Source organism: Canis lupus, chromosome 11 (genome assembly GCF_003254725.2).
Source record: "Canis lupus dingo isolate Sandy chromosome 11, ASM325472v2, whole genome shotgun sequence".
NCBI classification, from domain to species: domain Eukaryota; kingdom Metazoa; phylum Chordata; class Mammalia; order Carnivora; family Canidae; genus Canis; species Canis lupus.
In genome coordinates, this window is record NC_064253.1 from 31,871,666 (window position 1) to 31,899,438 (window position 27,773).

General features: G+C 34.2%; 1 pseudogene; it reads left to right on the top strand.

The window, feature by feature from the left end:
- Positions 1-9,027: 9,027 nt before the first annotated feature.
- LOC112650368 (dnaJ homolog subfamily A member 1-like) overlaps positions 9,028-27,773 on the top strand; it is a 132,960-nt pseudogene continuing 114,214 nt past the window's right edge.

Sequence of the window (27,773 nt, forward strand, 5' to 3'; positions counted from 1 at the left end):
TGTTAGCAGAAACTCAATCATATAATGAAATAAACTAGACTGATGCGGGGAAGTATTTTACTCTTTATATTCCTTTATTCATTCCCTTCTCTACATTAAGGCTCCAATGAGATAACAGAAAGAATATACTTGGTTAGGAAATTGTATGTATTTCTCATAGTATAAAAGTGGACATATATAGAAATAATTAATACTCATTACTTAATAGCCCTGATATATGTCAGCTAAATTAAACCCAGGGCAATATACACGTTTAATGCAATCCCTATCAAAATACCATGGACTTTCTTCAGAGAGTTAGAACAAATTATTTTAAGATTTGTGTGGAATCAGAAAAGACCCCGAATAGCCAGGGGAATTTTAAAAAAGAAAACCATATCTGGGGGCATCACAATGCCAGATTTCAGGTTGTACTACAAAGCTGTGGTCATCAAGACAGTGTGGTACTGGCACAAAAACAGACACATAGATCAATGGAACAGAATAGAGAACCCAGAAGTGGACCCTGAACTTTACGGTCAACTAATATTCGATAAAGGAGGAAAGACTATCCATTGGAAGAAAGACAGTCTCTTCAATAAATGGTGCTGGGAAAATTGGACATCCACATGCAGAAGAATGAAACTAGATCACTCTCTTTCACCATATACAAAGATAAACTCAAAATGGATGAAAGATCTAAATGTGAGACAAGATTCCATCAAAATCCTAGAGGAGAACACAGGCAACACCCTTTTTGAACTCAGCCACAGTAACTTCTTGCAAGATACATCCAGGAAGGCAAAAGAAACAAAAGCAAAAAGGAACTATTGGGACTTCATCAAGATAAGAAGCTTTTGCACAGCAAAGGATACAGTCAACAAAACTAAAAGACAACCTACAGAATGGGAGAAGATATTTGCAAATGACGTATCAGATAAAGGGCTAGTTTCCAAGATCTATAAAGAACTTATTAAACTCAACAGCAAAGAAACAAACAATCCAATCATGAAATGGGCAAAAGACATGAAGAGAAATCTCACAGAGGAAGACATAGACATGGCCAACATGCACATGAGAAAATGCTCTGCATCACTTGCCATCAGGGAAATACAAATCAAAACCACAATGAGATACCACCTCACACCAGTGAGAATGGGGAAAATTAACAAGGCAGGAAGCCTACAAATGTTGGAGAGGATGCGGAGAAAAGGGAACCCTCTTACACTGTTGGTGGGAATGTGAACTGGTGCAGCCACTCTGGAAAACTGTGTGGAGGTTCCTCAAAGAGTTAAAAATAGACCTGCCCTATGACCCAGCAATTGCACTGTTGGGTATTTACCCCAAAGATACAGATGCAATGAAACGCAGGGACACCTGCACCCCGATGTTTATAGCAGCAATGGCCACAATAGCCAAGCTGTGGCTTGGCTACGGTGTCCATCGAAAGATGAATGGATAAAGAAGATGTGGTTTATGTATACAATGGAATATTACTCAGCCATTAGAAATGACAAATACCCACCATTTGCTTCAACGTGGATGGAACTGGAGGGTATTATGCTGAGTGAAGTAAGTCAATCGGAGAAGGGCAAACATTATATGTTCTCATTCATTTGGGGAATATAAATAATAGTGAAAGGGAATATAAGGGAAGGGAGAAGAAATGTGTGGGAAATATCAGAAAGGGAGACAGAACGTAAAGACTGCTAACTCTGGGAAACGAACTAGGGGTGGTAGAAGGGGAGGAGGGCGGGGGGTGGGAGTGAATAAGTGCCAGGCACTGGGGGTTATTTTGTATGATGGTAAATTGAATACCAATAAAAAATAAATTAAAAAATTAAATGTTGTGCTTTCTAAAATTCTAAAATAGAAGAGAGGGAATTACATTAAGAAAATCCAAGTGCCGGGGAAACATTATTTTCTTTCCTCTTAGATAAGTTTTAATTTTGGTTTTCTTATTGGCCAGTGACCAAAAAGACTGTAGTGTGGCAAACTCCACTCTGGCCAGTGGGTGAAACTGATTAGGTGAAGAGCTTTGCAAATTGCACACTGGAAACCCTCTTAAGGAATTTTATGGTGATAAATGCTAAAGCTTAAGCACCTTTAGGATTTTCCTTGGAGCTCAACAATTTACTCCAAATTCTGAGAACTTAGATGAATGAAGCAAATATTTTTAATCTGTGGTAAATACATTCTCTGAGAAATGTTCCTTGTTAATGGCTCTTTTTACATATCAGTTTATCTGGGCATTCCAACTTTCCTTTCATTTTAATATTTTCATCAGTCATAATATATGTGCTATTTCTTTTGAATTGCCCCCCATTATCTTCCATAAAGAGTTTTATGTTACCAAGTCTTCTGTGTCTTCTCACACTCATTAAAAGGAGCAATAGCAATAACTATATAATGATAGATAAAGCCAAGGAAATTCCCATTTTTCTGCTTATTGCACACAATCAGAATATTTATTATGTGATTATTGTATTCATGCTGAGATTATCATTGGCTTTAAAATATATATGATATTTTAATAAAGTATCATACAATTTTGATTAGCTTTATGCCATATGAACAGCAACATTTAAAAACAATGTTATAGAAAGTAACTTTTCCATGATTACCTATGAAGCAAGCAAATACTAAGAATTTGAACATGAATATATTGCTAAGTTACATCTTTAAATCGATGCCTTAAGGTAGTATAGCTACATTCAAAATCTGTAGAACTTGGTACAAGGTATTATATGGATTCAGAATGTTCATGAATTTGGTACTTGACTGAACAGAAAATAGTGGAATAGAAACAGCAGCAGTAACAATATGTCTTCACACATTTCTTCCCTGGGAAACAACACTCAATATCAACTCATGAAACATAAATAATAAATTACCAAGTAATATACATTTTTATGATGCTTGGATTTGCCAATGGTAATTTGCTATCTAAAAACAAATATAGTAGTATAAAAGCTACTATTTTATGGCAATCTTCTCTCAATAAATAAAGAAAAAAATAAATAGGTGCCTCAAAGTCTTTCAGAAATCTTGGTTTAAATTGAGTAGTTTGACATTTGTAGATTTGGGTGTTCTTGACAGTGCCTAACAAACTGCCAAAGCTATCCATGGCCTAATTTGAAGAAGTTGTGAAAATAATAGTTTAGAGTAAAGGACCTTTACGGATGTAATTAGGTTTAAGCACCTTATAATAGGGAGAGTGGCCTACAGATGGGTTCTATCTAATTATGTGAGCCCCTAAAAACAGCTGGAAAAATAAGAAATCAGTAAACCGTAGCCGAAGAGGAGTATGGCAAGACCCAGCAGACAAAGAAGTTGAGGACATTCCACATATGAGATGGGTTCCAAGTATCATGGCTGGCTCTGTAAAGGAGAGGGCCACATGCAGGGAGTGGAACTTCATCTTCTAGGAGATTAAGTCAGCCCATGACTGACAGATAGAAAGGAAATGGGGATTTCAGTCTTTCAACTTCAAGTAGAAAATTTCTGAGTTCTGCCAACAATCTGAATGAGCCTGAAAGCAAAATCTTCTCCAGACATTGAAGAAAGGAAGGTGGCCTAGCCAAAACTATGATTTTAGTTTTGTGAGAATCAGAGAAGAGGAACCAGCTGCATCCCACTGTGATAAGATTTCTGACCCACGGGAACTATTGATATAGAATGGCTAAGGTTTTAAATCTCTAAGTTTGTAATAACTTGTTACAGAGCAACCAAACACTACTGTAGGCATAGAGATATTTTAACTATTTATGTAAGGTGATATAATGGACCGATACCATAAATATTAAATATAAAATACACATTATAGTGTATCATATCACATAATTTGCTGTCTATTTTTTAATATTTTATTAATTTATTCATGAAAGACAGAGAGAGAGAGAGGCAGAGACGCAGACAGAGGGAGAAGCAGGCTCCATGCAGGGAGCCTGATGTGGGACTTGATCCTGGGACTCCAGGATCATGCCCTGAGCCAAAGTCAGAGGCTCAACCACTGAGCCATCCAAGCATCTCAATTTGCTACATCTGTAAGTGGATATAGCAAATGAAACATAATGTGTTCTTAATGTTCACTGGATGAGTTTGAAAATAACACAAAAGTAAAACAGCAAGACAATGCAATACAAGAATTATTTCAATGTAGGACTATAGCTATATTCCCTTGGTTGTGCATTATTTGATGAATATATACATTATGTTTGTTTTAATCACTATTTAAATGATATAGTCACAAAAGTTCAAGGCTGATACAGAAGAATACTAAACAAATTCACTGAAACTGTCAGGTAGGAGGGTATAAAGCTCAATCTTTTAGTCAACAATCCTATATTTTCTGGTTTACCACTGCTTGTCTCCTCTACATTATGCTATGATATTAAAATATATTTTAAAACAATCCATATTTATTATAGAAATTCAATAATTAAAAAAAGAAATTAGAGAGCTTGAAGTAATGAAGCAAACATATCATCCAAAAATCTAGGTAGATTTTTTTTTGTGAAAAAAGGCGTATTTTCCAGACCTTTACATATTAAATTGATTGAATCATATGCATTGGAGCAAAATTAAGCACTTTATTATCCTTATCCTAGTCTCAAATGGTCTCAATTGTCTTTTTCTTTTGGTGTAATTTCAAATAGACTTGGTTTATTCTTCCTTATATGTTAGGATGACAGGAAGAATCTGGGGGATCCTCAGGCACTTGTGCAGTCTGAGGAAAGTCTGCCAAAGGACATGTTTCATTCTTCCATGGATCTCTGCAACAGTTTTCTCTGTCTATTCACTGATTTGCATATTTTCTTTTCTTTTTCTAGTTTTGTGATGAAGTGAGAATTCTTTTTGTTTTCTCTTTTTCCAAGTGGTTAGAAAGCTTAGAATATACTCCTTCTGGAGTCTCTATTCTTCTCTATAGTCAAAAATCATGCAAGCGGATGATGAACTGTGTGTGTGTGTGTGTGTGATTGTGTATGTGTTTGTATATCCTACAGTATATTGAGAGCAAAACTTTGAAAGTCTCTATGTGTTTCCAATTTGTGAAATACTCCTTTTTAGGGGTGCCTGGGTGGCTCAGTAATTGAGTGTCTACCTTCGGCTCAGGTCCTGAGATTGAGTTCTGCATCAGGCTCCCCATAGGGAGCCTGCTTCTCCCTCTGCCTGTGTCTCCCTCACCTGCTCATGCTCTCTCTCTCTCTCTTGCTCTCTCTCTCTCTCAAATAAATGAATAAAATCTTTTTAAAAATTCCTTTTTATGTTTGATTCTCACTTAAATTGTTCTTCCTTTGAAACTTACTTTGTGTTTGTTCCTAAATACCTCAACATTGATGTAGATAGTACTCATAAAAAGAATTCATCATTCTTTTTATGAGTACTACCCATGACCAGTAATTTATTTTAAAAATCCGTATAAGAGAATCTTATCAGTTTGTGTCTATTCTCCTAGCACTGTTGAATCACTCAAGAATAGTATTTCCTTTTTCAGAAGCCAAAGGAAAAAAAAGTTCAAATTATATGGTGCAGATGTACAAATCCCCTTTCATGAAACAAACTATACAGGGAGTCTCTTTGACAAAAGGCTTGACCAAATGACATAAACAACCATTAATGTAAGTTCTTTAGTTCAGTTACTTTTCTCAAATATAACACTCACCCAAAAGTTCTTATACTAAGACTACAAACATCTCTAAGTTACCCTCTCCAACTGAGAAGCATTTTCTTAATGATGTGATTAACCCATTACAAGTATTTTTAGCATACCTGTTTCTACATAATCTGAAAACAAGAATATTCTCCCAAATAACTACAGTAGAATTATTAAAATAAAGAAATTTAGAGTTGGATAAAATATAATTACTTAACATACAGCTTATATTCAAATTCCTCCAAGTGCCTAATCATATATTTTACAATATTTTATTGGTTTCTGTTCTAATCCAAAGTAATGTATTTATTTGTCATGTCTCTAGCTTCCTTTAATGTGACAGCCTTTAATTTATGATACTGAAATTTTAAAAAATAAAGTACACAAAATACATTTCTTTCTTCATAATATACTCACAATGTATATATTCATTATTCATTATATATATTTGTAATAATTTTATTCTTAAACCTCCAACTGATACTAAAAACTAAAATACTAAACAGAGTTTGTAGATTGTTTTGTTTTGTTTTGCTTTTATTTTTTAACTGAAGGCTATTTTTTCCTTTTGTTTGTGTTTGTTAGATATATTTTAGGGGAATGATCATTTCATATGCACACACAAATATGAGATAATATGATACTTTTCTTTCTCAGGCTGATTTATTTCACTTAGTATAATAGCCTATATGTCCATTCATATTGTCAAAAGTAGTTAGATCTCACTCTTTTAATGTCTGCATACATATACATATAGATATACATATAGATATACATATACATATGTGTATATATATATCACATCTTCCTATCCATTCATTGATTGATGAGCTCTTAGTTTGTTTCCACATTTTTGCTATTTTAAATAATGCTGAAACAGTATGAATATATGCTTTCAAATTAGTGTTATCATATATATGAAGTATATAATATACATAATTTACATATAGATTTATGTATATAATATAATGATATTTCTATTTTTAATTTTTTAGGAACCTCTATACTATTTTCCACAGTGTCTGTACCTCTTTACATTCCCATCAACAGTGTTTGAGAGTTCTTTTTTCTTTATATCCTCACTAATGCTTGTTATTGTCTTTTATATTTTAGCCATTCTGACAGGTGTGAGGTGGTATCTCATCATTATTTTGATTTACGTTTCCCTAATGATAAGTGATAATGAGCATCTTTTCATGTGCTGTTGCTCATCTGTATGTCTTCTTTGGAAAAATGTCTATTCAGGTTCTCTGCCCATTTTTTGATTGTATATCTTAAAATTATTAATATGATATTTTAGCTTATTTTAAAGTTCAAGTTATCTTCTAATATCCATTATGATTTCTACTTTGGCCCATACATTCTTAGTTTCCAGCTTTCTGGCTGTGTTCATTATATATTTTTTCCATCAATTTTTGTCTTTTATGCAGTGGCCCGAGTATCCTTCATGTTATCAACTGTCTAAAATGTGTAAATGCTTTTTTACAGACTATTATACGATAAACTTTTGTAAATGTCCATGTGTACTTGAGAAAAGTAAATATGCATTTCCAACCTAATTGCTGAAAGAGTAAATGATATATGCAAATTTGGTCACAATTATTAATTGTATAGTATATTTTTTATACATATTTAACAATATTTTGTCTTTGAAGTCTATTATTTTAAAGAGATATGGGTGTTAAATTATTTTAAAGAGATATGTTTATTGCTTTGTCATTAGCGCCTATAATTCTGTCACTTTTTGTTTCACATAATTTGAAGTTATATTATGAGGATTATATGGGTTTGAATTTAATTAGATATTTGATTTTCTTTAAACTTAATCATTATTTTGCCGTAAAGTTTACTTAATTTGAGTTTAATAACTTCTTTAATTTTATTGATCTAGTATGTGTTTATATATATATTTATATACATATATTATTTTATATATTTTATATATATTTTACATATATTATTATACATATTTTACAGTTTTTAAATGAATAGAAATTAAGTAGATCAATTTATTTTTTTGTGTATTTCACAAGTATAATTTTGGAAGGGCTATTTGACAAATTACAGCATTAACTGCCAACTCTATAGACATGTTCAACAAAAAAGGCATTTACTCTTGGCCCTTTTAATACAGGCAAAGTGGCTATTGCATCACAAATGAGAGATGCAGTAACAGATCTGAGGGTGTATTAAAAGAAATTAGGTGTTTTTTTCCAAATGTTATTTGTTGATAATACAAACATAACATGAATGGTTTCATGACCACCAACAATTTGTAGAATAAAACCCATAAGTCTACCTACTTCAAAGGCCAAAACTAGTGAAACAGTATTAAAATTGGTTTTTAAATCCTTAAATTAACAATCACAGAATGAGATTCCTTTTATCTCAAGTTTGTAAGGTGTGGTGGGGGATCAGGGAGAGAAAGGATATGGGGGGGTGGTTAGAAGACTGGCAGTGCATGCTGAGTTGCAGAGTTAGGACAGTGGCTCAAATTAGTCATCCAAATTAGGATAGTGTTTTGGAAAATTAAACATGTGTTTAATTTTTTTTTTAATGTGTTGAAAATTTTATTAACATTTAGTTTAAAAAGCTTTACACCCGTGCCATGCCGGTTCATAGAAGGTTCTCAAAGAAGTTACCAATTAGGGTTTGGTCCTTTTAGAAGTTGTGGTGCCTTGGTACTTTTTTGTTAAGCGGTTTAAGAATTCATTATCTTGGTCCAGGGCTGGTAATATTGCACACTTTCTTCTCCCTCACAAAAATGGCTCTTGATAATGTTCAAAGCAGTCAGGGCAACCTGAGGATTCTCATGAATTTGCAAAGCCTCAATTTTATCAATGCCACCAATTTCTTCTATCAGAAGACACAGATTTTCCTTCTCTGAAAACTTCTCTACTGCCTGGAGGATAAAAGAGAGAAAGTCAAGGATGGTGATAACAATTTTGGTGTCTTGGATGGTAAGCAGATTCACCAATGGCTCCAGAACTCCAGAATAGACAAGGTGGATCAACTGGTCTATGGTGCCTCCAGTTGTGAAGTTAGCCACGGTCCAAACAGCCTCTTTCTGGACTTTAAATTCTCCATTTTTAAGCAGAGCCACCAAGGGAGGCAGCATGCTGCAAGCGATCAGCCGCTGGATGTGTTGGCAGGACCCTGCAGCCACAATGCTCAAGGCCCAAGCTGCCTCCTTCTGGATGGAAGACTTGGGGTGTGTCAGGAGTTGGGGCAGCACGTTCAGCATGCCCGCGTCAACGGCCATCTGGGTCTGATAATCCGTTCCTGTGACGATGTTTCCAATTGTGCGGAGAGAGGGGGTCAAGACATTGAGCTCTGAGCTGCTCATAAGCTGGACCAGCCTGGGCAGGACCCCTGAGTTGACCACTTAGCCGATGCGCTCATTGCAGCTATTGGTGAGGTAGGACAGGGCCCATTATATTATATGTAAAGTAATATTTATATAGTCTCAAACTCTTTTGAGTTTGAGGGCCCATTATATTATATGTAAAATTATATATATATATATATATATATATATATATATATATATATATACTCAAACTCTTTTTTGGGGGTCCTTATGCATAGGTTTGTGTATTAGTCAAGGTTCTCCAGAGAAACAGAGACAATAGGATATCTATTTATCTTTCATGGAACTATCTAATCAATTATATATTTATTAAAAGGAATTGGCTTACACAATTACAGATGCTGAGAAGTTCTAAGACCTACAGTCAGCAATCCAGAGATCTAGGATAGATCATGTATTTCCAGTCCTAAAGTTAAAAGCCTGGATACCCAATAAGATCAATGTTTCAATTTGAGTTCTGTAAGTAGGAAGATACCAATATCCAACTCATGCACTCAGACAGAAAGAGTTTCCTTGAACTTATGGAAGAATAATGATTTTTGTTCTATTCCAACCTTAACTCAATGGATGAAGGCTATCCATGTTAAGAAGGGAAATGTGGCTTACTTAGTCTACCAATTTAAATGTTCATCTCATCCAAAAACACCCTTACCAATAGGCACAAATATAATAATGTTTGACCTACTATCTAGGTAGCCATGGCTCAGCCATGTTGACATATAAAATTAACCATTATACTGTGTGCCTTATAGGTAGTATTTGAATGAAGTATTTTCTCAAATCAATCAAATTAATCTACCTAAGTTTATTTTATATTGATATATTTGGATATTTCCATCATTCTCTTTCATGTTGTCTCTGCCATGCTCTTGCTACATTTCTTTTTTTTTAAGATTGTATTTACTTATTCATGAAAGACACAGAGAGAGACAGAGAGAGGCAGAGACACAGGCAGAGAAAGAAGCAGGCTCCATGCAGGAAGCCCAACATGGGGCTCGATCCTGCATCTCCAGGAACATGCCCTGGGCTGAAGACGGTGCTAAACTGCTGAGCCACCCGGGCTGCCCTCTTGCTACATTTCTTTTTAAAATATATCTTGTTGATTATACAACTCACCTTTACATTAATACATTTTAAAAATCTAGTATAAGAAGAGTGAGCTAATATGGTGGCATAATAGGAGGACCCTAGGCTCTCTTGTCCCTGGAACAGAACTAGATAACTAACAAATCATTCTGAATGCCTCAGATACCAAACTGAGGACTGACAGAACAAACTCTACAAAGATAAGGAGAGAAAAGGCCATATCAAGGAAAGTAGGAAGTATGAAGACGTGGTTTGGGGGAGAAATGGTTCACAGGTACAACAGAGGGAAGGAGCCCTGGTGAGAGAGGAATACATGGGGCAACTCACATGGAGAACCCTTGCCCAAAGTCATTGGCTAGGAATACAGGAGGGGCTGGTTTTCATGAATTCTTGCAACCAGCAGGAATTAAAGACTGGAGTTTTAAAGGTCAGCTGGTTTGGTGGTGATAGAGCCCTGAGGACGCTGCCTGCTTCTGGAGGGAAGGCTGGCAAACCATGTGGAAACAGCAATCTGAAAAATGCCTGGGATCACAGTGGGGAGATTATTCACTCCTCTCAGAGTGTACTCCTGAGAGTAGCAGGCATGGAGGCCCCTCTCTCTAGGGACAAAGCTGCTGGCTGGCACGATTTCTTTCCCCTGCCTCTCAGCATAGAGCAACCTGTAATAAATGGCATGGCACCAACACTGAATACCTAACCTGCTGACACCAAGGTCCTCTGTGCTCTGGTGGTACTGACCTTCTTGGTCAAATTTGACTCATCCCAGCTCAACAGGCCTGTTACCCAGAAGACCAGCAGAAACCTATGTCCATACCATGTCCCTGACCAGAGAGTTCTTCTGCAGGGCTTTGTTCTGCTGGACATTGTAGCAGGTCTCATTTAACAAGCAGACCAGAGCACACCTCGTTTAAACCAGCCAAATTCTAGCCAAGGACCAAACACTGCCCACTGCAGATGAGGAGAGTCTCTGCAGACCTCTGACCTAAAGGATAGATCAGCCAAAACACAACAGCAGAGTGTGTGCAGCACACACCAGAGATAGTCCCTTAAGTGTGAGGCCTTGGACACTCTATGACTTCTTCTTTAAAAGGGCATTACTCTCAGGAGCAGGAAACATAATGGGCTTTTCTAACATATGAAAGAAGATAGAGACTTAGACAAATGGCAAGAGGAATTCATCCCAAAGGAAAGAACAAGACAAGGTCACAGATCTAAGCAAAATACATGTAAGTATCATGTCTGAAGGATAATTTTAAGCAACAGTCATAAGGTTACTAATAGGGCTTGAAGACAGAATGAAAGACTTCAGGGAGGCTCTTACTACAGAAAAAAGAGTTAAAATACACCAGTCAGAAATGAAAAAAATGCAAAAACTGGGATTCAAAACAGACTGGGTGCAATGAAACAATAGAAGAAACAGAGGGAAAAAATGATATAGAGAGGAGAAATAACAACCAGCACTACAAACATACAAACAATTATAAGAGAAGTTTATAAAAACCTATATGTCAACAAATTGGACCACCTGGAGAAAATGGATAAATTCCTGGAAACATATAAACCTCCAAAACTGAAACAGGAAAAAATAGAAATCTTAAACAGAATAATAACCAGCAAGGAAATTGAATCAGTAATCAAAAATTTCCCAACAAACAAAAGCCCAGGACTTTTGACTTCACAGGCAAATTCCACCAAATATTAAGAAGGAGTAATTCCACTTTCCATATTAAAAAGAAGTAATATGTATTCTTCTCAAACTATTCCAATACATGAAAATGGAAGGAAAACTTCCAAATTCATTCCATGGGGCCAGCATTACCACAATACCAAAATCAGACAGACTCAGCCACTACTACTAGAAAACTAACAACAGAGTGATATCCCTGATGAATATGGATGCAAAAATTCTCAATAAAATATTAGCAAATTGAATACAACCGTACATTAAAAGAATCATTCACCACGATCAAGTGGGATTTATTTTTGGGCTGCAAGTATTGTTTACCATTCACAAATCAACATGATACATACACCACATTAATAAAAAAAAGGATGAGAGCCGTATGATCCTTCCAATAGATGCAGAAAAAACATTTGACAAAGTACTACATAAATCCATGATCAGAACCCTCAACAAAGTAGGATTAGAGGGAACATACTTCATAATAAAGGCTAAATATGAAAACCCCACAGCTATCCTCAATGAGGAAAAACAGGGTTTTCCACCAAGATCAATATTAAGATAGTGACGTCTCTCTCACCACTGTTATTTGGCAGAGTATTAGAAGTCCTACCTACAACAATAAGACAACAAAATGAAATAAAAGGCATCCAAATCAGCAAAGAAGAAGTCAAATTTTCACATTTATAGATGACATGATACTCTATGTAGAAAACCCAACTCTACCAAAATATTGCTGGAACTGATACATGAATTCGGTAATTTCCCAGGATACAAAATAAACATACAGAAATCTGTTGCATTTCTGTATGTCACCAATGATACAGCAGAAATAGAATTCAAGGAATCAATCCCATTTACAACTGCACCAAAAAAACAATAAGATAGCTAGGAATAAACCTAACCAAGAAAGTAAAAGATCTGTACTATGAAAACTAGAAAACACTGATGAAAGTAAGTGAAGAGGACTCAAAGAAATGGGCAGGCATTCCATGCTTATGGACTGGAAGAACAAATATTGTTAAAATATCTATGGTACCCAAAGCAATCTACAGATTTAAGACAATCTCTATCAAAATACCACCAGCACTATTCACAGAGCTAGATTAAATGGTTATAAAATATTTATGGAACCAAAAAATACACCAAATAGCCAAAGCAATCTTGAAAAACAAAAGAAGAATTGTAGTTGTCTGAATTCCAGACTTTTAAGTTACATTACAAAATTGTAGTGGTCAAGACAGCACGATACTGGAACAAAAATAGACACATAAATCAAAAGAACAGAATAGAAAATCCATAAATGAACCCACAACTATATGGTCAATTAATCTTCAACAAAGCAGAAAAGAATATCCAATGGAAAAAAAACAGTCTCTTCCATAAGTGGATTTTGGGAAAACTGGACAGCAACATTCAAAAGAATGAAACTGGGCCACTTTCTTACACCATACACAAAAATAAATTCACAATGGATGAAAGATCTAAATGTGAGACAGGGGGCAGCCCCTGTGGCTCAGCGGTTTAGTGCCTCCTTCAGCCCAGGGCCTGATCCTGGAGTCCCTGGATCGAGTCCCACGTTGAGCTCCCTGCATGGAGCCTGCTTCTCCCACTGCCTGTGTCTCTGCCTCTCTCTCTCTGTCTCTCATGAATAAATAAAATCTTAAAAAAAAATAAATGTGAGACAGGAAACCATCAAAATCCTAGAGAAGAATACAGGGATTCTTTGAGATCAGCCATAGTAACTTACTAGATTTGTCTCCTGAGGCAGGGGAAACAAAAGAAAAATGAACTATTGGGACTTCAAAAAATAAAAAGGTTCTTACCTACTGAATGTGAGAAGATATGTGCAAATGAAACATCTGATAAGTGGTTAGTATCCAAAATGCCTAAAGAATTTATAAAACTTAACACTTGAAAACAAAGAATCCAGTTAAAAAAAAAGAGAAAGACGTGAATAGTTATTTTTCCAAAGAAGTTCACACAGATGGCCAGCAGACACATGAAAAAGTGCTTGACATCACTCATCATCAGGGAAATACAAATCAAATCTACAAGGAGATATCATCCCACACCTGTCAATGACTAAATGTACAATACAGGAAACAACAGGTTTTGGCAAGAATGGGGCAAAAGGGGATCCTCTTACACTGTTGATGAGAATGCAAACTGGTGAAGCCATTCTGGAAAACACTATGGAAGCAGCTCAAAATAAAAATAGAATCACCCAAGGTTCCAGCAATTGCACTACTATTTACCAAAAGGATACAAAAAATTCTAATTTGAAGAGGTACGTGCACCCTGATGTTTATAGCAGCACTATCAAGTAGCCAAATTATGGAAAGAAACCAAATGTCCATCTACTGGTGAATGGATAAAGAAAATGTGAAGATTATATATATATATATATATATATATATATATATATATATGGAATCTTGCCATTTGCAGTGGTGTGGATAGAGCTATAGAATATAATACAAAACAAAATATGTCAAATATGTTAATCAGAGAAAAAATAGCATATGATTTCACTCATATGTGGAATTTAAGAAACAAAAGAAATGAGCAAAGGGGGAAAAAGAGATAGTCAAACCAAGAAAGAGATTAATAATTATATTAATTATAGAGAACAAATTGATGGTTACCAGGGGGGCGGTGAGTGGGCGGATGGGTTCAATAGGTGATTGGGATTGAGGAGTGCACTTGTCACAGTGAGCACTGAGTATGTATGGAAGTACAGAATTACTAATTTGATACCCGAAAGTAATATTACACTATATGTTAACTAAATGGAAATTAAATAAAAACTTGAAAAACACAAACGTAATAACAAACTTGTTCAAAAAATAAATCCATATTATCTTTTGTATTAAAGAATTTTTATTTCACATTCTGTTACCTATTTGAAAATTGAATATTCTTCAAATTGTTATCCTCAAAAATTTAACCTGTATGCTTACCTTTAATTAAAAGTAATCAATATGTTTTTATATAACTTTCTTCCAGTATACAGATCTTCCTCAACTTATAATGGAGTTAGTTCCAATACACTTACTGTTAGTTGACACTATCCTAAGTAAAAAATGCATTTAATATACCTCATATATTAAACATCATATCTTAGCTTAGCCTAATTTAAACATGCTTGGGGGACACCTAGGTGGCCAGCGATTGAGCCATATTGATCTAGAATGGCTGTAACTGTATCGGTTGTACATCCTTGTGGTCCTGAGAGCTAGGCTTGCTGCCACTGTGGAGTATGATGAGATCGTATCTGATTGCGTGTCACTAACCTGGAAAAAGATCAAAATTCAAAATGTGAAGTACAATTTCTACTGAACGTATACCACATTTGTAACACTATGAAGTAAAAAAGAAAAAAAAAGAAAAAAATTGAAACTTAAACTGCTCTAAGTCAGGGCTACTGAACTAGAAATGGCTGTTACTATCCAAATTTTCCAGACAAAGAAGCTGAGACTGAAAGAGTTTAGTGATTTGAATGCAATTTGTAGTTTGATCCAGGTCCAAAACACATGATTTTTTCGTGTATGTGTGTGTGTGTGTGGAGTGTGTGTATGTGTGTATTTTGTTTGTTTTACTTCCCAAGCATTAGACTTGAGTTGTACTTTCAAAACTCATGCTGAAAATAATTTCTACTCTAACTACTTTACAGTTTGCTATATGAATAAATTAGATAATGTATAATAACTAAATTACATAAAATTTAAGATGTATGATACCATGTGTTGTAATTTAGATTACCAATGTTGCATTTCTCATGATGAGTATTGCAACGTTTTCAAAATCAGTGGTTTTATACTTGAATTTAGTTGGGAAGATGGCTTATACATAATTCTGTAAAAATGTCCAAGGATGATGCTCCAGTGGAGGGTCTAACTGAAATTTAAAGCACTTATCTAGTTATGACAGGATAATATTTTCTATTGCATAGAAACCAGAGGGGCACTTTTTGAATAGCAGTCAACAAAAATACAAGTGCAAGTGACTTTCACTGTCTTTATTCTTTGTTAGACAAAGCCACCCCTCATTAGGGACCAGGCTTATTAGTAATTCATTTGTTTAACCCAGATGGTGAAGTCTAAATGTAATTGCAATATCAGCCTAAATTACCCCATGCTGTTTTGGGTGACTCACATGTGCTATACTATACACAGTTAACAAGAATAAAGCAACATTGAGTTCAAACATTTCCCAAAGAAGTGAGCACACGGGGCACACTGGATTCACAGAAAACGCTCATTAAAACCACTGAACATTTTGCACAGGTAAGGATTTTGGTTTCGGGCCTGTGGTGTCCATGTTACTATGGCAATAACTATTATCACTAGAGCCAATGTATTTCTGACCTGCAGCATTTAATAACACTCACCCACCACAAAGAGATCTAATCAGAATTTATTAATTTTTTAAAACATTGTCAATTTAAAAATGCAATGTAAGATCTAAGTATTATGTTTTTTCTCAGAGTACCTTAGAATGTATCTATGTGACAAAATTCCATATACCCTACAGCATCAATTAAAACTTAACATCTTTGATACTAGTGCTTCTTTGGTCTCCCTTTTAAGCAAGAATCTTCAAAAGAACAGCTCTGCAATTTCTGGTCCCATACTTATTTGAGCTTTATATTCAATACCTTTTCCCCTCTGCTTTTCTCATTTAGAAAAAAAAAATAAGAATACTCTTTTGAAACTTAGAGTGGCTTAGTCCACTTTTAAAAAGTAAGATAGAAAATTCACTATTCTTGCCATTAAATATTACAGTGGAACTAATATACTGAACTTAACATGTAAGGGAAGTTCTTTATCCCATAAAAACAAATTATCTTTATAAATTACTAGTGATACTGATAAGTCATACACTAAAGGGCAACACATTTAGAACTCAAACAAAAAGCCACTTTACCCAATAAGAATAATGTAAAGCAAATTAAACTGTTACAGTCTAACATTTGGTTAAGCTCTATTAAGTTTAAAATTTATATTTCTATTTATACTTGAGGCTTTTGAGCAAACAAATTTTGAGTATATATTTGGGGATTAGCAAACTAGCAATGATCTTAAGTTTTCCTTATTGTCTACTGCTAGACATCAAATATATCACTACCAGTTTTCAAATTTATGGCTTAGGAACCCAGAATAAATTTCATGTGTAGTCTATAGTAGATAAAGATATTACAGAAATCTAAAAGATTGATAAAATGTAAATACAATTATCTCAATTATTAACATTAGCTTTGTGTCCAACCAACATAATGCCTTTGGGAAAGTCACTTTGGATCTGTTTCCACAATTGTACAATGAAGTGCATCTTAGAAAGTACTCAATTCTACCTTGGGCTTTAAATTCAAGGGTTCCTGCTCATGGTACAATGTAGAACAGTGAGAAAACTTAAAGAATGAAAGATAGAGGATACATATGAAGTAATTTTCACAATGTGGCAATGTGATCTAGCTACCAGACCTTATGCAAGTGCTGCTAGTAATGTCTTTCCATTTTGCGAGACTGAGAAAGCTACTGCTATAGAAGTTACAGAGCTCATGGGATGCAAGAGTGGGGGGCAAAGACTATTTCTATGGAATAAGAAGAACCAGTTGGAAAATGGAGGTGATCGATAGACTTGAAATTGAGAAAACTGGACAATTTGACCACTGGACAACTGTGGTTTTACAAACTATAATTTTATATTTAGAAATGAATAATTAGCAATTTGAAAGTTCTTTTAGTTTGTTTAACAAGTTCAAACTTTGGTCCACTAACCTTAAATAAAAGGATGTGAGTATCTAATGGGTTTATGAGATAAGGTATTTTACTTATAAAGTATTTCATGTGTGTGCATGTACAACTGGCAACAATATAGTTATGTAACAATCAAAATATCAGAAATATACAAATATTAATAATCAGCATGTGCTTACAGAAGAGCTTCTAGTTGGCTCAGTTTACAAAGTGGTTGACCTTTATTTGGCATAGTCTCACTTCTGTGCAAGCTGGAGGTCATTAGATCTAGCTGAGTTTAGCCAAGCGTGGTTCTGCTCCACATATCTCTCATTCCTATTCCTTGAACAAGCTAGTCTGGGCATGTTCTTCTCAAGGAAACTGCAGAGCAAAAGGTATTTAATAGGTAGTATATGTAATCAAAGCTGTTCATTTTTTCAAGTTGACTTAACAAGTCTTCACTTTGTGTTTTCCAATACAAACTTAGGAATCAGCTTGTTAGTGTCCCAAACACTGTGGCTTGAGTTTATTTGTATTTTATTGAATCTGTATATCACAATTGAGGTATCCGGTGAATGAACATGATTTGTATTTCCTCTTAATATGTATTCATCAATTTTTCTAATACTGTTTTAAAAAATATTTAATAATTAAACTATGTAATATTTCTAATATTTTATTAATAGTATATAAATGATTTCTATATTTTAGAACTAATTCTTAGAATGTGAAATTCTTTTTGTTTTTTTGTAAACAATGATATCATCTTCTGATAATCACCTTTTAATTTCTTCTTCTCCATTTATTTATGTTTGTTTGTTTATTCATTTATTTAAGTAGGCTCCATGCCCAGCATGAAGCCAACACAGGGCTTGAATCCACAACCCTGAGATCAAGACCTGAGCTGAGATCAAGTGTTGGATACTTAACTGACTGATCTACCCAGGTGCCCCTCTCCATTTATTTTATCTTTCACTTTTCCCTCTTGCTGTTTACATGATCTCTGCTATAATGATTAATAGAGGGCAGCCCAGGTGGCTCAGTGGTTTAGCGCCACCTTCAGCCCAGGGCCTAATCCTGGAGACCCAGGATGGAGTCCCACATCGGGCTCCCTGCATGGAGCCTGCTTCTCCCTCTGCCTGTGTCTCTGCCTCTCTGTCTCTGTCTCTCTCTCTCTCTCTCTCTGTCTCTCAAGAATAAATAAATAAAATCTTTAAAATATATATATATAATGATTATAGAAATGGAAATGGCAGACTCCATTGTCTTATTTCAAGTCTCTTGGAGAAAAGATTCAATTAATCAAAATTAAGTAAAATGTTTGTGCTATATGTTTTGGAATATTTTGTAACTCTCTATAAGTATATAATGCATGTGGTAGAGTATATAAATATTAGATGAACATTATAATGAATTGTTACAAAGTGAACAAATTTGTATAGCTAGCAACCTAATAATTTAAGATATAGAATATTTTTAGTTTTTTAAAAAAGATTTTATTTATTTATTTAAGAGAGAATGAGCATGAACAGGGTCAGGGGCAGAGGGAGAAAGAGAGGTAGACTCTTCAGTGGGTAAGGATCCTGATGTGGGGCTCAATCAGAGGACCATAAGTTCGTGACCTGAGCCGAAGGCAGAACTTAGTAGACTGAGCTACCCAGGTGCCTCATAATTTTAGATTTTCAAAAACCTCCTTCATGCTATCTTTACAACTTCTAATGGAACACATTTCCTGACATTTAGATACATAGAATCATCCACTATATATTCACTTATTTTTGGCTGTTTCCTCAGTATTATGTCTGAGTCATCCATGTTGTTGCATATTTATTATTTCACTCTCTTCCATTTTAGTATAGGTCTCTATTATATGAATCTATCATACTTTATTCATTGTGTTTTTGTTTAGTTTTGTTTAGAGGGGAGAGGAGAGGGGCAGAGGGAGAGAAAAAATCTTAAGCAGGCTCCATCTCATATCTTTGTGATCATGACCTGAACCAAAATCAGAAGTCGGACAATTTAATTGACTGAGCCCCTGAAGCACTCCTATTTATTCCATTGTTAATTGAAATAGTCTTTTAAGTTATTCTCAGTTTAAGCTTACAATAAAAACAAAATGCTGCTATAGGACTTCCAATTTGGGGAATTTGGAGAAGACATATTTTTCTCTTTTCCCTACTAATTACAACTAAATACCTGGAATATATATATATATATATATATATATATATATATATATATATAATGACTCTGAAAGATGAAGAGAGGAAAACAGGTTAATAATCTCAGGATCCAAAGAATAATACTTTGGTGATTTCCTTCAGACTTTTTTTTGTCCTATATATCTCAAAATTGGAGATGAAGAAGCTATCAATCCCGAAACAGTGCAGACAAAAAAATAAAATAAAATTTTTTAAAAAATAAAAATTTAAAAAACCTAAGCAAAGTATACTCTTTTTAGCTAAAAGAAATTAAAAATGAGGAAAAGGGCAGCCAAACAGGGCAGAAAATGTTAGATAAAAATTGTTCTACTTCAGCATAACTTAAAACAGCAATAACCCAATTATTTAACACTTAATGAACTCATTAGTGACTATATTTGTTTGTAGTATTCAATGATCTTGTACATTATCCAATGTAAATTGTGATTTCCATGTGCATAACAATAATAATGTATTATAATAAAATGAAAGATAGTGTACATTGAGTACAGACTATGATATTTCCCCAATGCCTAGCCAAAGTATATTTTGGGATCTATGATAGGCTAAGCCTCAAGGAAAAGATGGAGAAAATCATAATAATAAATGAATGGTATATTTAAATAGCATGAACAGCAAATAGAAGCCTTTTGGGAAAAATCTGAGGAGTAAATGCAATGTCCTCTATATGTTCTTTGTATGGACTTCACCAAAGCATGTTTCCCTTGTGGCACACATGCAGGTTGATTATACCAGAGTTTTTATTCAGATATTTAATTTTGAAAAAAAATTGTTACAGAAACTATTTTGATAATAGAATTTCAACAGGAAGACATAAATGTATTTTGGGAAAATGATTTTATGATTTTAATTTATTTCACCAGCTTTGCCCTGAGGTATTACTTATTAGTCATTCTTATATACTAGTTATGACCAAGTGAAAAGTGGTTACTTAAATTGTCAATATAATCAAATATATTTGCGTTTCTGAGTCCTTGATACCCAACTTGTATTCCCTGAATTAATGTTCGTCAGATAGCTCAAACCAAAGAGTACAGTGGATGTCTTAAACAGTAAAAAATGCTATGGTATAATGGAAGAAATTCTGAATCTAGAGTCAGAAAAATGGGATTTATTTTCTGATGCAAGACTTCCAAATTTCAAAAAGTCTTTTATCTCCTTGGCACTGCAGTAATATCATTAAAGTTATTTCTAGAACTTACAGATTTTTAATGGTGACAAAATGAAATGAAGTAGAAGTGTATTTTATACTAGAAAATGCTAGATAAGTGTACCATATTAATTAGAATGAAGATGATGTGCTTCTAGTCATACATGAGGTGTTAACTTATGTTTTCTGTGTTACTTACACAGCCGCTTTTTGTCCTAGGCTGTAATGAACACCAGAGACAGAGATGGAACTTTAACTAACACAGTAAAACAAATCCATATCTACTGTATGTCTTGCTGGATGACATAAGCAATATTGCATCAATTTTGCGTGTTTTCATTAATTTAAATCCCAAAAGAGTCAATATTGGAAAGTTAACATGTCTTAGCACTATGTTAGGCAGAGTTGCCTACAAAAGAGTATAATCTAGCAAATCAGAAGAATTTCCTATTTTTATTTTTCATATTAAACCAAAATTTTAATCATAAGATATTCTCTGAAATGAATACTGACAATGTTTAAAATAAAGTACTATCACCTAACAGTACACAGATAAAATTTTCTTATAGATAGGGAAAAGCATTCTATATGTTTTATTTTAACATGCTTTAGTTATTCAGATTTCCCTTTTTATGTTTTTATTAAAAATAAAATGAATTTGTACTTGTATTATCTCATACACACTCAAAAAATGAAAATTATGGAAATTCCAGTCAGTCAACTATAACAGATATGACTTGTCATAGCCCTGAAATCTCTGATAAAATTTATCCTGAGCTAGCAAGATGGAGATCCTGTTTTAGTACATGCATCTGATATTAGAAGCCCATCTTCCTCTGGCTTTGAGCTTGATGACAGATATATAGAATCACATTTTTCAGATATGTCTCTAAGAATGGAAGCAGAAGAAAGAATCTTAAATCCATCTTCCTAACAGGCTCACTCTTAATTGAAAATACCTCTACATTGGAATTCAGAAGTTTCATTCGTACTCCTGGGTCAACAGCAATGCTAATGCATTGTATCACAGTGGAATTTATTTTATCCAAAACAACTAACTGTGTATTATGGTGCCAGACCAAGCCTCTGTAATTTAAAAAAGGTTTATAGTTTGTACATGAAAAACTAACACACAAGGTCTTCACTGATTTCCTTCTACTGTAAAGGCTTTTATTTTTTTTTATTTAGATTGTAAAAAAATCAGAATATAAAGGCTATAGTTTCTATTTCAAATAATGCTTATTTTGGCATAGTAAATTTATCTCTTTAATTGGCTTTTAAAGTATTGGATGAAAAATTATATTTTGATAGAAATGCATTTATCATATTCTATTCATTTGGGAAGGAAAGTATCAGGAGTCATAAAAAGTGAAGTTATATTAGTAATCAAAAATATGGGATCCCTGGGTGGCGCAGCGGTTTGGCGCCTGCCTTTGGCCCAGGGCGCGATCCTGGAGACCCAGGATCGAATCCCACGTCAGGCTCCTGGTGCATGGAGCCTGCTTCTCCCTCTGCCTGTGTCTCTGCCTCTCTCTCTTTCTCTCTGTGACTATCATAAATGAATAAAAATTTTTAAAAAATATACTTTGCCAGGTATTTTTATTATTCCTTCTCTACTCATGGTGTAGAATTGCTTTCATCAGCTCCCTTGTATTTGGAAGCAGTTGTAACATTTATTCTGGGTCATGGTTTATAAGAACATTGGACCCTGTCATTTTTAGCATGGATACTCAATGTTCATGTGAGGCATACCAGAACTCCCTTTCTTTTGCCACTTTTCTTGTTACAGGTTAAGGATATATGTACCACAGTCTCCAGAAGACCCAAAATGAACAGGTAGTGCAACCAAGAAAATAAACTACACTTTAAACCAATCATATCTGGGGTTGTTGATTATCTCAACATAATCTAGAAAGCCTTGGCTGATTAATACTAGAATTATAACACTGCTAAGAACAGAAACACTCTTCAGTATGTAGCACAGGCCAGGATATTGATTGAAAGCAGTAGAGGGTACTTTTTCGGAAAACAGAATAGCTATTTATGTTATGCAGTTATTAAAATGTTTGGCCAAAATGCCACCTTTGATAACATGGAAGGTATTTAATATAGCCAATGAACTTTTACCTCCAAGGGAAGGGATTATAAAGTGGAAGGTTAACTGTATATATGGATTGTGGTTTACTGAACCTGTAAAGAATTGGATGAGTTACATAAGTTCTCCAAAGCTCAATAAGGAAAAAGTTCCAATTTAAGAAATATAAAGGTAATAAAAGAAAGACTCTAGAAATTATAGGCACTTCAAGTTGAGAAAACAGCTTCCAACTTGTAAACCATGACAAGCATCAAATCAAGGATATAATGGTTACTTAACATTGTTGAAATTTCAACATATGACCAAGATGACCTTAACGTTCACTTCACTTGACTAAACTTTAGACAAACTTCTTCCTCATTCTAGGCTCCTGGCCTTCTTATTTTAGAGAACTGACTTTTGAAATTTTTAATTATAAGTTCTTTCCCTGTCCCTTCAGGATGTATATCTTTTCCCAACATATTGACAGTTTTAGAACCCAGGAATGTCTTTCTCAAAGACTTGAGCCATCTCTTTGAAATGTAATCATAACCTTAAGTATATACAATTTTTATTTGTCAATTATACCTCAAAGCTGGGGGCCTGAGAAATACATGGCTCCTGTCTCCCAGTATATGTGGGACAATAGGAGTCTAACTTCAGTAAGCACCAATTAGCAAACACCATTGGCCTTAACATATTGACAAACCTTTCCCTAATATCCCCTAGTACTTTTCCAGTAGCTTAACCTAGTGCTTAAAAACTTCCCCACCTTTTAGGATGCAATCTATATAATAAAAAAATGTGTCAAAGAGCTCTTCAGAACTTACACTGGAGAATTAAGAGGCACTGAGCCCATTTACTTGACTTGTAGTGTCTATATTAAGAGAACAATGATGCTACAGATTCTATTAAGAGTCACCAGTCAGGGGACCTGGCTGGCTCAGTCAGTGGAGTGTGTGGCTTTTTTTTTTTTTTTTTTTTTTTTTTTTAGAGAGAGAGGCGGGCTCCATGCAGGGAGCCCGATGTGGGACTCGACCCCGGGTCTCCAGGATCACGCCCTGGGCCGAAGGCAGGCGCTAAACCACTGAGCCACCCGGCTGCCCCGAGTGTGTGGCTTTTGATCTTGGGGTTGGGGGTTTGAACCCCACATTGGGTATAGAGATTACTCAAAAAATAGGAAAAAACAAAGAAACCTCTCTTTCAAAAATAGTAGTCAATCAACTATCTGGATGGTTCTAGTTTAATTCAAATTATTGGTAGTACATAGTTGTTTACTGTTAGTAATTGTCAAATATATCTGAACCATAAGGAAAAACTTTCCTTTGGTAGGCATATCTCTTATAGTCCTACAAAAATGTGTAAATTTAAACAACAGGAATGTGAACAAATGTATTTTACAATTTTTTTTTTCATTTATTGTAAGATAAAAGAATTCAAGAATATTCTGTTGAATGCTAGGATTCTAAATGTCTGTAGGTATTACAGGTGATCCTGATGTGAAAAAAAGAAAAAAAAAAGAACAAATCAAGGGATGCATGGGTGACTCAGTGGTTGAGCATCTGCCTTTGGCTCAGGACATGATGCCTGGGTCCGGGATAGGGTCCTACATTGGGCTCCTTGCAGGGAGCCTGCTTCTTCCTCTGCCTATGTCTCTGCCTCTCTGTGTCTCTCATGAATAAATACGTAAAAATTTTTAAAAATCATATTTGAACTTCATGTTCTACATGATACTAGAATTCATGATGATGGATACTGACTAGGCAGGCCTGCTTACAATTTTGTTAGAGGTCTTTTATCCTCATATGGTAACAATGCATAATAAGGTTATGTTTTTGTATTTGCATCTATATTCAAATTCTGAATGAAGGAGGGGAGGCCATGAATAAGTGGTAAGTACTGAATCACAGAGAGAGGAAAATGGTAGGCTGATGGCATAGTTTCTCCTTCCTATATTGATTCTTTCAACAACCTCTAACACCCTACTATGTAACATTACTGTAGCAAACAAACTACTACTGTAATAGAAAACTAGAGGGAATTTACTTCATGGTAGGAATATTTATGCATTACAACTCATCTCCTTGTGTAAAATTACAAAGCATGAAACACTAGAAAAAACACATCATGAGAAATTGAAAGTCTTCCTTTTTTAAAGAATAAAATGAATCCATGTGTGAATAATAATATGTCACATATGTTAAAGAGGTTTTGAATACTAAACTGAAAACATCTTTCTTTTATCTTGGTTGATTGTAAACAAATTTTATGAAAAAAATATGATGCCCTAGCATTGATGAAATTTGTAAATGGTGAAATTAAAACTTTTTCTGTTACAAAGAGCTTACTGATATAAGCAGCATCCAAGATATATTTAAAGTTTTTTCTTTAAATATGAAAATAAATGTTTTGGAAGAATTATGTTGATATTTACACTGATGCTGCCCCATCAGAGGTTGCTTTCATGAGAGTTTTTGCCTCTATTGTAAGTAAAAGGAAATCCTGATGCATTCAGCAAACTGTTTCCTTCCCAGGGAAGATTGGTGCACGAGTCCTTGGAGATTAAAAAAAAAAAAAAAAAAAAAAAAAAAGGAAGATGCTACAAAAATGATCATCTTTATTAAATCAATTTCTGTTTATTTGACAATGCTTAAAAATCTGTGAAAAAACCTGGGAATAGAACCAGTATCTTTTCTAGTATGTAAAGAAATTTAGTGGCTTAACAGGAAAAACTCTCAAAAGAGTATATTTTAGAAAAAAAAAAAGAAGAAAGAAAGAAAGAAAGAAAGAAGAAAGAGAAAAAGAAAGAAAGAAAGAAAGAAAGAAAGAAAGAAAGAAAGAAAGAAAGAAGAAAGAAAGAATGAAAAAGAAAGAAAGAAAGAAAGAAAGAAAGAAAGAAAGAAAGAAAGAAAGAAAGAAAGAAAGAAAAAGAAAAAAGAAAAGTGATCACAGGAGTACTTTCAAGGAATCAGTTGGAAAAAAATGACAGGTAGCATAAGTGAGAAATGAGCCCTTTTCATTTTAAGCTAGTCAGATTTAAAGTTTGTTCATTACAATAACATAATTTAGCATACCTGAACCTAAGCAGTATGTAATATGAAAAAGAAAGAACAGCAAATATGGCTGGATCATGTTTCTAACAGAGTGGTCCAATGGAAGATTCTTTCAAACACAGGATAGCATATTATTTTAAATAGAAGTATAACAAAAATATTCTGAATAAAACAGGGTGATTACATCTAGTGATAACCATAATTATCAAGTTTATTCTTAGGTAAACATTATAACAAAGGAGAGAAGATTATCATTAATGACTTTTGAGAATTACTTTGAAATTCCTCATATCAATCAATTTTAAAAATATATTTTGCTTTTGAGGTAAGGAAAACAATAAATTATAACATAGATGTCATAATTCAAGCTAAAGGAACAATTTCTAATATTTATAAAAAATAAATATATATATATAAAATAAAGGCAGAGTGCTATCACCTTATATTGCTACTGTTTTATAATTTTTTTCTCGAGCTATAGTTACATATCTCTTTATTGAAATTTATAGGCATGCACATAAGAAATATGGAGCAATAGATCATAAAAGAAAAAGTCAAATTATAGAAAAGAAGATGTGGTCACAAAGGATGATGTTTAGCATGACTTTGTAAAATATACCACACTATTTAAAAAATGTGTTTTTTTCTCTATTTCTCCCAACATACCCAATACATTCTTGGAACCTACAATTTTAATTACAAATTAAAGTGTATGTGCATCAAGAGAACTCTGGGATATTGAAGACTAACTGTAGCTTTTACAGATTGAGATATATGTAAGAGATTTAGAGGTATCCCTAAATGCCTTGTGTACCTGACTATAAACACTACTCTGAAGATACATCTTTAATGCAACATATTGATAGGCTGATAGTATAATGACCACTTATTAACTTTTCTCATTGCCTATATCCAAATTTCCTTCTTGGTTTTTAGGAATGCTACAATTCATGACTAGTCACCTTTGAACATTTAAGAAAGGAAGGCAAAATAGGGATTCCCTGTGAGTGTTAAAGCATGGGAACATTACTCAGTTTTAGCCAGGTGGAGCTCCAACTGCGATTTTGTTAAAAAGTAATTGTTCTTAAAATGGAGAGACAGTAATATTATTACTCATCGACAGTATTAGCATCAGATAATAATGGTGAGATCCTAGCCAAACTTTTACTTCTTAGCCTCCTTTGGTTCCTATTCAGTGGTGAAGCCTGGTCCAATTAATCAGTCGTTCCTTTTGCTAACAATGAAATAACCCAAATAATACAGTACATATAGAAAATACATCTAAGAAAAAGTAATGCTAGAGCTGTGCACAACAGAAAGAAATTCAGCAAGACATAAAAGAATAGCTCTGAGTGTTCACATGAACAGAATTCCCTAACCTCATCAAATAGCTCTTATAAAAAACCCTGATAACACTTTATCAAAGCAATAAAAGCATAAGTTTCTCTATCGCAGTTATAAATTATACACTAAGTCACATCTAGTTGTTTAAACACTCAGAGACCTACTATATAATTCCTAAATTGAGACTGAAAAATCTTTCATTCTTTCATGTTGCCAGCATATAATGGAGTTACACTCTAACTTGACCTGTTTATTTCTAGTTATTTATTAGGTAGCAAATTTTAAATTACATGTATTTATTAGAAGGATGCTAGCTGCTGTAACAAACAAACCCAGAAGCCTACTATGGCTTAAACATGATGGAAATTTATTTTTCACTCACATACTCCAAAATCTATATTCCTGATAAGGGTGGAT